The sequence below is a fragment of the Zalophus californianus genome, chromosome 3, assembly GCF_009762305.2.
Source record: "Zalophus californianus isolate mZalCal1 chromosome 3, mZalCal1.pri.v2, whole genome shotgun sequence".
NCBI lineage: Eukaryota > Metazoa > Chordata > Mammalia > Carnivora > Otariidae > Zalophus > Zalophus californianus.
The window spans coordinates 82,984,003-83,002,004 of record NC_045597.1 but is presented as its reverse complement, the minus strand read 5'-3'; the positions used below and the strand labels follow the sequence as shown (position 1 = coordinate 83,002,004).

At 40.6% G+C, this 18,002-nt stretch overlaps 1 protein-coding gene across 4 annotated transcripts in view; it reads right to left on the bottom strand.

Moving 5' to 3' along the window:
• Nucleotides 1-18,002, bottom strand: part of PLEKHB2 (pleckstrin homology domain containing B2) — a 70,093-nt gene that overhangs the window by 39,639 nt on the left and 12,452 nt on the right. The gene's annotated exons all lie outside the window — the stretch shown is intronic.

Genomic DNA, 18,002 nt, shown 5'->3' with positions numbered 1-18,002 from the left:
ATAGATGTCTACTGATTCAACTCTATTCTGACCTGGAATTAGCATCAGTTAAGGGTTCAGTTCCACAAGAGTGCTCCCACTTTAGAAACAAGTTCTGAGCCTCCAATATTTCTGACCTACAAATTGGGGGTTCCCACAACCTCTCCTCAAATTTGATAATTTTGCCAGAATGGCTCATAGAACTCAAGAAAGCATTTTACTTACCATGTCCTATTTCTTATAAAGCATACAACTCAGGAAAAGCCAGACGGAAGAGATGCACAGAGCAACATAAGTCTTTCAGGCCTTCTCTTGGCACACCTGCCCCCTCCCACCACCTCTATGTGACCATTAACCCAGAAGCTCTTAAAACCCTGGCTTTAGGGGTTTTAAGGAAGTTACATTAGGTAGGTGTGACTGATTACATTACTGACCACTGGTGACTGAACTTAATCCCCAGCCTCTCCCCATCCCTGCAGGTCCAGGGATGGGGCTGAAAGTTCTAACCTTCTAATCACAAGGCTGATTTCCCTGGCAATCAGCCCCACCCTAAAGTTATCTAGGGGCCCAGCAAGAGTTACCTCACCGGCATAAACACATATGGTTGAAAGGGGCTCATTATGAATAACAAGATACTCCTAGAACCTCTATCTCAGGAAATTCCAAAGGTTTTAGTTCACATAGTTCTTGTATCACAAAAATCACAGCCATCTGGTCTAACTCTCCATCCTGATCTCTGTGTCAGCTGAGGAAGACAACAAAGTCATTTTACCTCACTGGCCATCTGGCATTTACCTAATACCTCCTCAGTAGGGCCAATACAAACCCTCCCCCCACCCCCCACCTCCCCCCACTCCCACTCTAGGCTTTGGGCTCAACACTCTGCCCACCTTACTAAATCTAACACCACTCGACAGACATAAAGCAGCCCAGGAACACTAAGATTTAGCTCTGTCAAGGATTTGTGGCTTCTCCTAATATGACCAGCGTCCTGGGGCTCTGGAGTCCACTGCCTCAGCTTTATACCTAGTGTGCCCAGTCGAATTCACACAGCCCAGTCATATGTGCACTGGTGTCAACAGGCCAAGTGGCCAGTCAGAGCAGAATACCAGAAGTCAAGAAAGAGTGTGATAAATTTAACTCCATAAAAATAAAAATCTGAGTGGCAAAAAAAAATCAAAAAAAGATTAAGAAAAACATTTACAACTATATGGCAACAATGAGCTAATTTCCTTCAAGTAAAGCTCACATATACCAGAAATGACAATCACCTGGCAATTCACAAGAAAACAAACATTAATGGGCAATAAATTTGTTAAGATATTCAATTTCTCTCTCAATTCAACACACAAAATTCAAAACACAAGTTAACAAAAACACCTATCAGACAGGCACAAATGAAAAAAAAACTGATACTCAGAAAGGAGTAAGCATGATGGCAGGAATGAAAACTGTTGCACGCTTCTGGGAGAAGGATTTGACATCTATCAAAATTTTAAATGTTCATAAACTCTAACCCAGAGATTTCACCATTACTAGGATTAAACCTCATTGATACATGTGCAGAGGTCTACCAACAAATCTGTATATTCATGGCAATGTTGCTTATATTGCAAAACAGTAGCTCCAACCAAAGTGATCCACGTCAGAAGATGGCTCAAAGGGTGCCTCCACACATGACAGATCATTATGCAGATATGCAAAAGGACGGAGAACAGTGTGTGCTGATACCTGCACAATTGTTTTGGGGAAGGAATCACAGAAACTGTTAACCACATAGATCTTTGAGGCGAGAAAGAAGGCAATGCTGTGTATGTATCAGAAAAGAAAGTGACTAGGGGCACCTGGATGGCACGGTCGGTTGAGCAACCAACCCTTGGTTTCGGTTCAGTGAGTGAGCTCAGGGTTGTGAGATGGAGCCCGGCATCAGGCTCCGCACTCAGTGAGGAGTCTGTTTGTCTGCTTGATACTCACTCTCCCTCTCTCTCTGCCCCACCACCCACCCTTCACATGCAAGAATGCTCTTTAAAATAAATAAATCTTCAAAAAAAAAAGTGCCTATTCAGTCCTATTATACCTTTCTTTATATTAATACTTAAAATTTTTAACAACTTGCATGTATTATACCTTTTTTCTTTAATCAACAGATTTTAGGGGCCCCTGGCTGCCTCAGTTGGTGAAACATGTAATACTTGATCTTGGGGTTGTGAGTTTGAGCCCCATGTTGAGAACAGAGATTACGTTTTTTGAGGGGGGCATAAAGATTACTTTTTTTTTAATTAAAAAAAAATAAGGGTGCCTGGGTGGCTCAGTCAGTTAAGCATCTGACTTCGGCTGAGGTCTTGATTTTGGGGTCCTGGAATCAAGCCCCAAGTCAGGATCCCCACTCAGTGGGAAATCTGCTTGTCCCTCTCCCTTTGCCTCTGCCCCTCCCCCACTTGTGCTCTCTGTGTCTCTCTAATAGGTAAATAAAATCTTTAAAAAAAATAGATCTTACTTGGAGATTTTATGTGGACCATTTTTGTTTTCTACTTTAGCATTTTTAGGTACTCTCTTAAACAGTTGGATGGTTAGCAAAAAGGAGGAAAAGTCCAGTGGGCACCTGAAAAGAACAAATCAGCCCTCCCCCCAATCTTTAATTTTTCCCATGGCAAGTATGACTAAATTCTCACCATTCTCCAAATCTTTACAAGAAGAGCTACATAAGCTTGGTTCATCCTATACTCCAGCAACTCCAAAATCTCGTACTCAAGGTTCTTAATGTCCTTGTGATTTCTGCCAACTCATGCTGTCTCTGTCCTCTCTAAGAAAGTTAATAAGTTTTTCATCTTTCCCCATTTTTCTCCCACACACCCAGGTAAACTAGAAACAGAAATGCAGTCTCTCCCATTTTTCCCACTGGACATGCATGCTGCTCACTGCTGACTAGAGGGGACTAGCCCAAGGGCCGCTGACTAGATGGCTAACAGCACCTATCACTGGACCAGGAAACCCACTCTAATCCAAGGCACTCTGTTAGGCAAAATGACAGTTTATTATTTAAACTGGGTTGAACTGGTTTGCTAAACTCGCAGAAAAAAAATGGAAAAACAAAAACAAAAAAACCCTGCAGCCAGAAACAATCATTTACTTCCAAACAGATACCATCATATCTTCATCCAACAAATATTGAGCGCTAATATGTGCCCAACCTTGTAGTAGGCACTAAGAACACAGCAGTGATCAAGCTAAAGTCCCTGTGTTCATGTAGCTTACACTGTAGGAAAAATATTGCTTAAACTTAAAAATTAAAAAGATCAGTGGGGAGGAGCAAGATGGCAGAGGAGCAAGAGACCTAAATTTCGTCTAGTCCGAGGAATTCTGCTAGATAGTTATGAAACCATTCTGAACACCTCAAACTTGATAGGAGATTGAAAAAAAGAATAGCAACAATTCTATGAACAGAAAAGAGACCATTTTCTGGAAGGCAGGACACGCGGAGAAGTGAATCCTAGGCGATATTCAGGAAGATAAGATGGCAGGGGGAGGGGGCCTCCATCAGCCACTATGAGCAAGTGATAGAGCCGCGGAGCACAAAATCAGAACTTTCAGAAGTCGGCTCGGCTGAGGGAAGTCCAGTGGCTGGGGGGTGGGGGGGGGAACCTCTCTGGGACAGTGTGGTCTCAGGAAGACCAGGGAAGCCTGAGAGTGGCAGAGCTCCCAGGTATCAGAGCAGGGAAGCCAGCTGCAGAATCGGGGAAAATCCCCTTCTTGCCCTGGGAGGAGCAGCGCGGGAGCGAACCGCAGGGATCTGCTCGGTTTGGGGACTCCACAAGGGGTCTGGTGCCAAGGATGGAAACCCTCGGTCACAGGCCAGGTGAGCATGGAGTGCAGCCAGAGACCAGTGAGATGGGAGAGATTCACTGCTTTTCTCTGGGGGCACACTGAGGAGCGGGGCCCTGAGTTCTCCGCTCCTCCGGGGCGGAGATTGGGAGGTCGCCATTTTCACTGTCCTCCAATGCTGTACAGAAAGCTTGCAGGGAACAACAGCTCCCGAGAGCAAACCCAAGATTGCTTAGCCCAACACGGCAAGGGCAGGGCAATTCTGTCTCCGGCAAAGACATTTGGGAACCACAGCAACAGGCCCCTCCCCCAGAAGATCAGCACGAACAGCCAGCCAAGACCAAGTTTACCGATCAATGAGAATGGCAGAACTCCAGCGCTAGGGGAATACTGCACATAAAATTCATGGCTTTTTTTTACCCTGATTCATTAGTCTTTAAAAGTTAATTTTTTAACTGTTTTTTTTTTAATTTTTTCCCTTTTTTAACCATCTTATCAATCCTTTTAAAAAAACATTTTTATTTTTCATTTTCAGAATCATATTCTATAGGTTCATAGTAGTTACCCTTATTTTTGGCAGATATTATAAGTGGTTCTCTCTTTAAAATTTTGAGATAGAGTTTCTTCTAACAGATCAACATATACCCTAAACCTATAGTGTATAGCTTTGTTCTATTCTCCTGCCTGATCACATTCTCTCCCCCTTTTTTCTTCTTTCTTTCTTTCCTTTTTTATAATCCTCCTCTTTCTTTTTTCAAACATCTTATCAATTCTTTTTAAAACTTTTTATAATTTTCATCTTTACACCCATATTCCATCCCTTCATCGTATCAATCCTTATTTTGTACATATTTAAGTCTTTCTTTAAAATTTTAGGAGGCACTTTCTTCTAACAGACTAAAATACACCCAAAATCTAGTGTGTGGCACTGATCTATGCACCAGCCTGATCATATTTGATCATATTCTGTTTTTTGTTTTGTTCTGTTTTTGTTTGTTTTTATCTTTTTTTTCTTTCTTTCCAATTCTTTTCCCCTGGTTTGTGTTTTCTGTTCTAATTAGAGTATATTTTCTGGGGATGTTGTTAACCTGTTAGCATTTTGTTCTCTCATTCACCTATTCTCCTCTGGACAAAATGACAAGACGAAAAAATCACCACAACAAAAAGAACAAGAGGTAGTACCATCTGCCAGGAACCTACTCAATACGGACATTAGTGCAATGTCAGACCTAGAGTTCAGAATCATGACTTTAAAGATACTACCTGGGCTTGAAAAAAACGTGGAAGTTATTAGAGAATCCCTTACTGGAGAAATAAAAGAACTACAATCTAACCAAGTCGAAATCAAAAAGGCTATTAATGAGGTGCAATAAAAAATGGGGGCACTAACTGCTAGGATAAATGAGGCAAAAGAGAGAATCAGCGATATAGAAGACCAAATGATGGAAAATAAAGAAGCTGAGAAAAAGAAAGATAAACAACTACTGGATCACGAGGGAACAATTCGAGAAATAAGCGATACCATAAGACGAAACAACATTAGAATAATTGGGATACCAAAAGAATAAGAGAGAGAGGAGCAGAACTTATATTAGAGCAAATTAAACCAGAGAACTTCCCTAATGTGCGGAAGGAAACACGCATCAAAATCCAGGAGGCACAGAGAACCCCTCTAAAAATCAATAAAAATAGGTCAACACCCCGACATCTAATAGTAAAACTTACGACTCTTAGTGACAAAGAGAAAATCCTGAAAGCAGCTCGGGAGAAGAAATATGTAACTTATAACGGTATTAGATTGGCAAGAGACCTATCCACGGAGATCTGGCAGGCCAGAAAGGGCTGTCATGATATATTCAGAGCACTAAATGAGAAAAATATGCAGCCAAGAACACTATATACAGCTAGGCTGTCATTGAAAATAGAAAGAGAGATAAAAATCTTCCAGGAAAAACAAAAACAAAAGGAATTTGCAAACACGAAACCAGCCCTACAAGAAATCTTGAAAGGGGTCCTCTAAGCAAAGAGAGAGCCTAAAAGCAGCATGGACCAGAAACGAATACAGACAATATACAGTAACAGTCACTTTAGAGGCAATATAATGGCACTAAATACGTATCCTTCAATAGTTACGATGAATGTAACTAGGCTAAATGCCCCAATTAAAAGACACAGGCTATCAGATTGGATTAAAAAACAAAGCCCATCGATATGCTATGTGCAAAAGACGCATTTTAGACCCAAAGACGCCCCACATTTAAAGTGAAGGGGTGGAAAACCATTTACCATGCTAACGGACACCAAAACAAAGCTGGGGTGGCAATCCTTATATCAGACAAATTAGATTTTAAAACAAAGGCTGTAATAGGAGATGAGAAAGGACACTATATCATACTTAAAGGATCTATCCAACAAGAAGATCTAACAATTGTAAATATCTACGCCCCTAACATGGGAGCAGCCAATTACATAAAGCAATTAATAACAAAACCAAAGAAACACATTGACAACAATACAATAATACTAGGGGACTTTAAAACCCCCCTGACTGAAATGGACAGATCATCTAAGCAAAAGATCAACAAGGAAATAGACTTTAAATGACACACTGGACCAAATGGACTTCACAGACATATTCAGAACATTCCATCCCAAATCAATGGAATACACATTCTTCTCTAGTGCCCATGGAACACTCTCCAGAATAGATCACATCCTAGGTCACATATCAGGTCTCAACCACTACCAAAAGATTGGGATTATTCCCTGCATATTTTAGGACCACAATGATTTGAAACTAGAACTCAATCACAAGAGGAAAGTCGGAAAGAACTCAAATACATGGAGGTTAAAGAGCATCCTACTACAAAATGAATGGGTCAACCAGGAAATTAAAGAAGAATTTAAAAAATTCATGGAAACCAATGAAAATGAAAACACAACTGTTCAAAATCTTTGGGATACAGCAAAGGCAGTCCTGAGAGGAAAGTATATACCAATACAAGCCTTTCTCAAGAAACAAGAAAGCTCTCAAATACACAACATAACCCTACACCTAAAGGAGCCAGAGAAAAAACAGCAAATGAAGCCTAAACCCAGCAGGAAAAGAGAAATAATATTCAGAGCAGAAATCAATGAAATAGAAACCAAAAGAACAGTAAACCAGATCAACGAAACTAGGAGCTGGTTCTTTGAAAGAATTAACAAGATTGATAAACCCCTGGCCAGAATGATCAAAAAGAAAAGAGAAACGACCCAAATAAACAAAATCATGAATGAAAGAGGAGAGATCACAACCAACACCAAAGAAATACAAACAATTATAAGAACCTATTAAGAGCAACTCTATGCCAGCAAATTAGATAAGCTGTAAGAAATGGATGCATTCCTAGAGATGTATCAACTACCAAAATTGAACCAGGAAGAAATAGAAAACCTGAACAGACCTGTAACCACTAAGGAAATTGAAGCAGTCATCAAAAATCTCCCAACAAACAAAACCCAGGGCCAGATGGCTTCCCAGGGGAATTCTACCAAACATTTAAAGAAGAATTAATACCTATTCTTCTGAAATTGTTCCAAAAAATAGAAATGGAAGGAAAACTTCCAAACTCATTTTATGAGGCCACCATTACCTTGATCCCCAAACCAGACAAAGACCCCATCAAAAAGGAGAATGACAGACCAATATCCTTGATGAACATGGATGCAAAAACTCTCACCAAAATACTAGCCAATAGGATCCAGCAGTACATTAAAAGGATTATTCACCACGACCAAGTGGTATTTATCCCTGGGCTGCAAGGTTGGTTCAACATCCACATCAATCAACGTGATACAATATATTAACAAAAGAAAGAACAAGAATCATATGATCCTCTCAATAGACGCAGAGAAAGCATTTGACAAAGTACAGCATCCTTTCTTGATCAAAACTCTTCAAAGTATAGGGATAGAGGCTACATACCTCAATATCATAAAAGCCATCTATGAAAAACCTACAGCGAATATAATTCTCAATGGGGAAAAACTGAGAGCTTTCCCCTAAGGTCAGGAACGCGGCAGGGATGTCCACTATCACCACTGCTATTCAACACAGTATTAGAACACCTAGCCACAGCAATCAGACAACAAAAAGAAATCAAAGGCATCCAAATCGGCAAGGAGGAAGTCAAACTCTCACTCTTTGCAGACGATATGATACTTTATGTGGAAAACCCAAAAGACTCCACCCTAAACTGCTAGAACTCATATAGGAACTCAGTAAAGTAGCAGGATATAAAATCAATGTACAGAAATCAATGGCATCCCTATAAACCAACAAGACAGAAGAGAGAGAAATTAAGGAGTCGATCCCATTTACAACTGCACCCAAAACCATAAGACACCTAGGAATAAATCTAACCAAAGAGGCAAAGGATCTGTACTCAGAAAACTATAAAATTCTCATGAAAGAAATTAAGGAAGACACAAAGAAATGGAAAAACGTTCCATGCTCATGGATTGGAAAAACAAACATTCTGAAGATGTCAATGCTACCTAGAGCAATCTACACATTCAACGCAATCCCCATCAAAATACCATGCACTTTTTTCAAAGAAATAGAACAAATCATCCTAAAATTTTTATGGAACCAGAAAAGACCCCAAATAGCCAGAGGAGTGTTGAAAAAGAAAAGCAAAGCTGTCGGGATCACAATTCCGGACTTCAAGCTCTATAACAAAGCTGTCATCATCACGACAGTATGGTACTGGCACAAAAACAGACACATAGAATAATGGAACAGAATCGAGAGCCCAGAAATGGACCCTCAACTCTATGGTCAACTCATCTTTGACAAAGCAGGAAAGAATGTCCAATGGAAAAAAGACAGGCTCTTCAACAAATGATGTTGGGAAAATTGGACAGCCACATGCAGAAGAATGAAACTGGACCATTTCCTTACACCACACACAAAAATAGACTCCAAATGGTTGAAAGACCTAAATGTGAGACAGGAGTCCATCAAAATCCGAAAGGAGAACACAGGCAGCAACCTCTTCCACCTCAGCTGCAGCAACTTCTTCCTAGAAACATCGCCAAAGGCAAGGGAAGCAAGGGCAAAAATGAACTATTGGGATTTCATCGAGATAAAAAGCTTCTGTACAGCAAAAGAAACAGTCAACAAAACCAAAAGACGACAGAATGGAAGAAAATATTTGGAAATGAAAACTCAGGTAAAGGGCTAGTATCCAAAATCTATAAAGAACTTATCAAACTCAACACCCAAAGAACAAATAATCCAGTCAAGGAATGGGAAGAAGACATGAGCAGACATTTGTCCAAAGAAGACATCCAAATGGCCAACAGACACATGAAAAAGTGCTCAACATCGCTCAACATCAGGGAAATCCAAATCAAAACCTCAAGGAGATACCACCTCACACCAGTCAGAATGGCTAAAATGAACAAGTCAGGAAATGACAGATGTTAGCGGGGATGTGGAGAAAGGAGAATCCTCCTACACTGTTAGTGGGAATGGAAGCTGGTGCGACCACTCTGGAAAACAGTATGGAGGTTCCTCAAAAAGTTGAAAATAGAGCTACCGTACGATCCAGCAATTGCACTACTGGGTATTTACCCCAAAGATACAAATGTAGGGATCCGAAGGGGTACGTGCACCCCAATGTTTATAGCAGCAGTGTCCACAATAGCCAAACTGTGGAAAGAGCCAAGATGTCCATCCACAGATGAATGGACAAAGAAGAGGTGGTATATATACACAATAGAATATTATGCAGCCATCAAAAGGCATGAGATCTTGCCATTTGCAACGATGTGGATGGAAGTGGAGGGTGTTATGCTGACTGAAATAAGTCAATCAGAGAAAGACATGTATCATATGACCTCACTGATAGGAGGAATTCTTAATCTCAGGAAACAAACTGATGGTTGCTGGAGTGGTGGGGAGTGGGAGGGAGGGGGTGGCTGGGTGATAGACATTGGGGAGGGTATGTGCTATGGTGAACGCTGTGAATTGTGCAAGACTGTTGAATCACAGATCTGTACCTCTGAAACAAATAATGCAATATATGTTAAGGAAAAAAAAAGCAGCAGCAGGAGGGAAAGAATGAAGGGGGGTAAATCGGAGGGGGAGAGAAACCATGAGAGATGATGGACTCTGAGAAACAGAGGGTTCTAGAGGGGAGGGGGGTGGGGGGATGGGTTAGCCTGGTGATGGGTATTAAAAAGGGCACGTTCTGTGTGGAGCACTGGGTATTATGCACAAACAATGAATCATGGAACTCTACTTTAAAAACTAATGATGTAATGTATGGCGATTAACATAACAATAAAAAATTTAAAATAAATCGTTAATCTGCATTTTTACATATTCTATCCCTTCACTGTATTTAACTATATATATATGTTTTTCTTTCTTCAAAGTTTTGGGATACAGTTTCTTCCCAGAGACCAAAATATACCCTAAATCTAGTGTATGGCTTGGTTCTAGTGTCCTGCCTGATCACATTCTCTTTTTTTTTTTAATTTTTTTTTTCTTTTCTCAACCAACTTATCAATTCCGTTTTTAAAATCTTTTTTAATTTTCATCTTTACAATCATATTCTTTCCCTTCATCGTATTTACCCTCATTTTGGTATACATACATAAGTTTTTCTTTCTTTAAATTTTTGGGAGGAAGTTTCTTCTAACAGGCCAATATACACCCAAAATCTAGTGTGTGGCTCTGTTCTAGTCACCAGCCTGATCATATTCTTTTTTTTTTTCCTTTCTTCCCCGCCCCCCCCCCAGGTTTTCGCGTCTCTTCTGATTTGTTTAGTGTTTTTTCTGGGCTCATTGTTACACTTTTAGCAATTTGTTCTCTCACTTATCTATTCTTTTCTGGACAAAATGACAAGACAGAAAAACTCACCTCAAAAAAAAGAATAAGAGGCAGTACCAACTGCCAGGGACCTAACCAATACTGACATTAATAAGATGTCAGAACTAGAGTTCAGAATGATGATTATAAAGATACTAGCTGCACTTGAAAAAAGCATAGAAGATACTAGAGAATCCCTTTCTGGAGAAATAAAAGAACTAAAATCTAACCAAGTCGAAATCAAAAAGGCTATTAATGAGGTGCAAACAAAAATGGAGGCTCCACCTGCTAGGATAAACGAGGCAGATGAGAGAATGAGGGATATAGAAGACCAAATGATGGAGAATAAAGAAGCTGAGAAAAGAAGAAACAACTACTGAATCACCAGGGAAGAAATCAACAGATAAGTGATACCATAAGATGAAACAATATTAGGATAACTGGAATCCAAGAAGAAGAAGAAGAGAGAGAGGGGCAGAAAGTATACTGGAGCAAATTATACTGGAGAACTTCCCTAAGGTGGGGAAGGAAACAGGCATCAAAATCCAGTAGGCACAGAGAACACCCCAACCTCAATAAAAATACATCAACACCCCGACATCTAATAGTAAAACTTACAAGTCTCAGAGACAAAAGAGAAAATTCTAAAGCAACTCGGGACAAGAAGTCTGTAACCTACAAAAATAGAAACATTAGACTGGCAGCAGACCTATCCACAGAGAGCTGGCAGGCCTAAAAAGGACTGGAATGATATACAGAGCACTAAATGAGAAAAACAAGCAGCCAAGAATACCATATCCAACTAGGCTGTCACTGAGAACAGAATGAGAGATAAAAAGCTTCCAGGACAAACAAAAACTAAAAGAATTTGTGAACACCAAACCAGTCCCACAAGAAATATTGAAAAGGGTCCTCTAAGCAAATAAAGAGTCTAAAAGTAACATAAACCTGGAGTGGGGAAAGATAGCGAAGGAGTAAGGGACCCTATTCCAACCGGTCCCTGGAACTGAGCTGGATATCTACCAGACCACTCTGAACATGCATGAAATCAGCCTGAGATGTAAGTAGATCTGGACCTCTAAAAACAGAATATCGCAGGCAGTTGGTTTTGAGGTACCAAGCAGGGAGCCGTGATTCCACGGACAGATATCAGAGGATATACGGAAGGGGGAGGGAGTCTGACCATGGGGATCCTACACCGCCAGTGAGCAAAAGCCTCCCGCACTGGGGACTGGGCACAGGCTCCCAGAGCAGTAGCGATGGGAAAAAGACTTTAAAAGGGCAGCCCCCCAGAGGGAAACCTGGAGCGGCAGACTGAGCCTGCAAACTGGGAGTGGCTGGCGGTTTTAAAATCACAAAGGGCAGAGACGTGCCCTGACCTGGAGGAGAGGACTGGGAGCGCTGCTGAGAAGCGCACAACCCAGGACGCTGCAGTTTAGGGCAGCACGGACAGAAATGGAGACAGTGTGGCCTGGAGAGCTCAGTGAAGAACACACTGAGATCTCTCTGCTCTGAGGGAGAGGGTTGGAAACAGTCTCTTCTGCTCTCTTGGAAGAGAGGCGAAAGCCACCAGAGAACAAAAGTCCCAAAACACCGGTTTCCACTGAGCCCACCCCGGGCCACAGGGGGCAGGGCAACTATGCCCAAACAGGGTTGCCTGAGTAACAGTGTGCAGGCCTCTCCCCCAGAAGACAGACTGGGAAAAAAAGAGACCAACAACCCTAAGGTCCCTATACTACAGGTGCATCTTGCATGCGTTCTGGTCAATAATTTGGACTCTAAACATTCCCTCAACCACCCATCAACAGAACGACTAGGAGGAGGAACCCCCAAAATAAGAAAGACTCAAGAGACTGTGACTTCTGCCACAGATTTACAAATGGATACAGATATAACCAAGATGTCGGAAATGGACTTCAGGGTAACAGTTATGAAGACAATAGCTAGAATGGAGAAATCGATTAATGGGCAACACAGAGTCTAAGGGCAGAAAGGAAAGCTGAATTAGCAGAAATTAAAAATGCTATCAATGAAATCCAATCCAATCTAGATAATCAGCTAGGGTAAGTGAAGGAGAAGAACAAATTAATGACCTGGAAGACCATTCAATAAATGAAAAGGGAAAAGAGGAGGCCAGGGGAAAACAACACAGAAGCCATGAAAATAGAATCAGAGAAATAAGTGACACCATGAAACATTCCAATGTCAGAGTTATTGGAATCCCTGAGGGGGTGGAGAGAGAGGACTAGAAGATATATTTGAGCATATAATAGCTGAGAACTTCCCTAATCTGTGGAATGAAACAAACATTCGTGTCCTACAGGCAGAAAGGAAACTCCCAAGATCAAGGAAAATAGGCCAACATCCCGGCATGTAATAGTAAAACTGGTAAATCTCAGAACCAAGAAAACCATCTTAAGGGCAGTTAAGGGGAAGAGATTCCTTACGTACAGAGGGAGGAACATAAGAATAACGTCAGACCTATCCACAGAGACCTGGCAAGCCAGAAAGGCCTGGCAAGACATATTCAGGGTACTAAACGAGAAGAACATGCAACCAAGAATACTTTATCCGGCAAGGCTGTCCTTTAGAATGGATGGAGAGATGCAGAGCTTCCAAGACCGGCAGAAACTGAAAGAATATGAGACCACTAAGCCGGGCCTGCAAGAAATATTAAGGGAGAGTTCAATAAAATGAGAAAGACCCCAAGAGGAATATAGAAAAGAAATTTATAGGGACAATCTATAGAAACAAGGTCTTCACAGGCAACATGATGACATAAATTCGTATCTTTCAATAATCACTCTCAATGTGAATGGCCTATATGTTCCCATAAAATGGCACAGGGCTGCAGATTGGATAAAGAGACAGGACCCATCCATATGCTGTCTACAAGAGACTCATTTTGAACCTAAAGTTACATCCAGACCGAAAGTGAAGGGATGGAGATCCATCTTCTGTTCCAACAGACCTCAGAAGAAAGCTGGGGTAGCAATTCTTATACCAGGCAAATTAGATTTTAAAGTAAAAACTGTAGTTAAAGACACAGAAGGACACTATATCATTCTTAAAGGGTCTATCCAACAAGAAGATCTAACAATTGTAAATATCTACGCCCCCAACATGGGAGCAGCCATCTACATAAGCCAACTGTTAACCAAAAAAAAAAGAGTCATATTGATAACAATATGTTAATTGTAGGAGACCTCAATACTCCACTTTCAGCAACAGACAGATGGTCTAAGCAGAAAATCAACAAAGAAACAAGAGCTTTGAATGACACACTGGACCAGATGGACTTCATAGACATATACAGAACATTCCACCCTAAAACAACAGAATACTCATTCTTCTCGAGTGCAAACAGAACTTTCTCCAGAATAGACATCATAGTGGGTCACAAATCAAGTCTCAACCAATATCAAAAGACTGAGATTATTCCCTGCGTATTCTCAGACCATAATGCTTTAAAACTGGAAGTCAATCACAAGAAAAAATTTGGAAGAAATTCAAACACTTGGAAGCAAAAGACCACTCTGCTCAAGAATGTTTGGGTCAGGGATGCCTGGGTGGCTCAGTCAGTTAAGCGTCTGCCTTTGGCTCAGGTCATGATCCCAGGATTCTGGGATCAAGTCCCACATCGGGCTCCTTGCTTGGCATAGAGCATGCTTCTCCCTCTACCTGCTCTGCCTGCCGCTCCCCCTGTTTGGGCTCTCTCTGACAAAAAAATGAATAAAATCTTAAAAAAAAAAAAAAAAAGGAATGTTTGGGTCAAGCAGGAAATCAAAGAAGAACTTAAACAATTCATGGAAACCAATGTGAATGAAAACATATCTCTCCAAAACCTATGGGATACTGCCAAGGGAGTCCTACGGGGGAAATACATAGCCATCCAAACCTCACTCAAAAAAAAAACAGAAAAATCCCGAATTCACCAACTAACTTTACACCTTAAAGAACTAGAGAAAAGGCAACAAATGATGCCTAAGCCACACATTAGAAGAGAAATAATGAATATTGGAGAAGAAATCAATGAATTAGAAACCAGAAACACAGTATATCAGATCAACGAAAGTAGAAGTGGGTTCTTGGAAAGAATTAATAAGATTGATAAACCACTGGCCAGACAGAAAAAAGAAAAGAGAAAGGACCCAAATTAATAAAATTATGAATGAAAGGGGAGAGATCATAACTAACACCAAGGAAATACAAACAATTATTAGAAATTATTATCAACAAATATATGCCAATAACCTGAGGAATCTGGATGAAATGAAGGCCTTCCTGGAAACCTATAAACTGCCAAGACTGAAAAGGGGAAGAAACTGACAACCTGAATAGGCCAATAACCAGTAACGAGATTGAAGTCGTGATCAAGAACCTCCCAAAAAACAAGAGTCCAGGGCGTGATGGATTCCCTGGGAAATTTGACCAAACATTCAAAGAAGAAATAATACCTATTCTACTGAAGCTGTTTCAAAATACAGAAACAGAAGGAAAGCTTCCAGACTAATTCTATGAAGCCAGCATTACCTTAATCCCCAAACCAGGCAAAGACCCCATCAAAAGGGAGAATTTCAGACCGATATCCCTGACGAATATGGATTCCAAAATTCTCAACAAAATCCTAGCTAATAGGATCCAACAATACATTAAAATGATCATCCACCACGACCAAGTGGGATTTATCCCCGGGATGCAAGGGTGGTTCAACATTCACAAATCAATCAATGTGACAGATCACATTATTAAGAGGAGGGAGAAGAACCATATGGTCCTCTCAATTGATGCAGAAAAAAGCATTTAACAAAATACAGCATCCTTTCCTGATTAAAGACTCTTCAGAGTATAGGGATAAAGGGAACATTCCTCAAGTTTATAATATCCAACTATGAAAAACCCACAACAAATATCATCCTCGATGGGGAAAAGCTGAGAGCCTTTTCCTTAAGATCAGGAACACGTCAAGGATGCCCACTCTCACCACTATTGTTCAACATAGTACTAGAACTCCTAGCAACAGCAATCAGACAACAAAAAGAAATCAAAGGTATTCAGATTGGTAAAGAAGAAGTCAAACTCTCTCTTTTGGCAGATGACATGACACTTTACGTGGAAAACCCAAAAGACTCCACCCCAAAACTAGAACTCATACAGCAATTCAGTAATGTGGCAGGATACAAAATCAATGCACAGAAATCAGTTGTTTTCTTATACGTTAACAATGCAATTGTAGAAAAAGAAATTAGAGAAATGATTCCATTTACTATAGCACCAAAAACTATAAGATACCTCGGAATAAACCTAACCAAACAGGCAAAGGATCTATACTCTAGGAACTACAGAACACTCACGAATGAAATTGAGGAAGACACAAAAAGATGGAAAAACATTCCATGCTCATGGATTGGAAGAATAAACATGTCTATGCTACCCAGAGCAATCTATACCATCAATGCCATCCCGATCAAAATTCCAATGACATTTTTCAAAGTGCAGGAACAAACAATCCTCAAATTTGTATGAATCAGAAATGACCCCGTATCTCCAAGGAAATGTTGAAAAAGAAAAACAAAGCTGGGGGCATCACGTTGCCCGATTTCAAGCTCTATTACAAAGCTGTGATCACCAAGACAGCATGGTACTGGCACAAAAACAGACCTATAGACCAATGCAACAGAAGAGAGAGCCCAGATATGGACCCTCAACTCTATGGTCAAATAAGCTTCGACAAAGCAGGAAAAGATATGCAATGGAGAAAAGTCTCTTCATAAATGGTGCCGGGAAAATTGGACAGCCACAGGCAGAAGAATGAAACTTGACCATTCTCTAACACCATACACAAAAATAAACTCAAAATGGATGAAAAAGACCTCAATGTGAGACAGTAATCCATCAAAATCCTAGAGGAGAACATAGGCAGTAAGCTCTTTGACATCACCCACAGCAACGTCTTTCAAGATACATCTCCAAAGGCTAGTGAAACAAAAGCAAAAATGAACTTTTGGGACTTCATCAAGACAAAAAGCTTCTGCACAGCAAAGGAAAGAGTCAACAAAACAAAGAGGCAACCCACAGAATGGGAGAAGATATTTGCAAATGACACTACAGATAAAGGGCTGGTATCCAAGATCTATAAAGAACTTCTCAAACTCAACACCCAAAAAACAAATAATCAAGTCAAAAAATGGGTAGAAGATATGAACAAACCCTTTGAAGAAGACATACAAATGGCTAACAGACATGAAAAAATGTTCATCATCATTAGCCACTGGGGAAATTCAAATCAGAACTACAATGAGATACCACCTTACACCAGTTAGAACGACAAAAATTGACAAGGCAAGAAACAACAAATGTTGGAGGTTGTGCAGAAAGGGGAAGCCTCTTACACTGTTGGTGGGAATGCAAGTTGGTACAGCCACTTTGGAAAACAGTGTGGAGGTGCCTCAAAAAATTAAAAATAGAGCTACCCTATGACCCAGCAGTTACGCTACTCGGTATTTACCCCAAAGACACAGATGTAGTGAAAAGAAGGGCCATATGCGCCCCAATGTTCATAGCAGCAATGTCTCCAATAGCCAAACTGTGGAAAGAGCCAAGATGCCCTTCAACAGATGAATGGATAAAGAACATGTGGTCCATATATACAATGGAATATTACTCAGCCGTCAGAAAGGATGAATACCCAACTTTTGCATCAACATGGATGGGACTGGAGGAGATTATGCTAAGTGAAATAAATCAGGCAGAGAACGTCAATTATCATACGGTTTCACTTATTTGTGGAACATAAGGAATAGCATGGAGGACATTCTGAGAAGGAAGGGAAAAATGAAAGGGGCGGAAATCGGAGGGAGAAATGAACCATGAGAGACTATGGACTCTGAAAAACAAACTGAGGGTGTTAGAGGGGAGGGGGGTGGGGGGATGGGTTAGCCCGATGATGAGTATTAAGGAGGACACGTACTGCATGGAGCACTGGGTATTATATGAATACAATGAACCGTGGATCACTACATCAAAATCTAATGATGTATTGTATGGTGACTAACATAACAAACATAAAAAAATAAAAACAAACAAACAAAAGTAACATAGACCTGAAAGGAACAGCAACAATAAACAATAACAGTCACCTTACAGGCAATACTGTGGCACTAAATTCGTATCTTTCAATAGTTAGCCTGACTGTAAATAGGCTAAATGCCCCAATCAAAACACAAAGGGTATCAGATTGGGATAAAAAAAACAAGACCCATTGATATGCTGTCTGCAAGAGACTCATTTTAGACCCAAAGACACCTCCAGATTTAAAGTGAGGGGGTGAAAAACCATT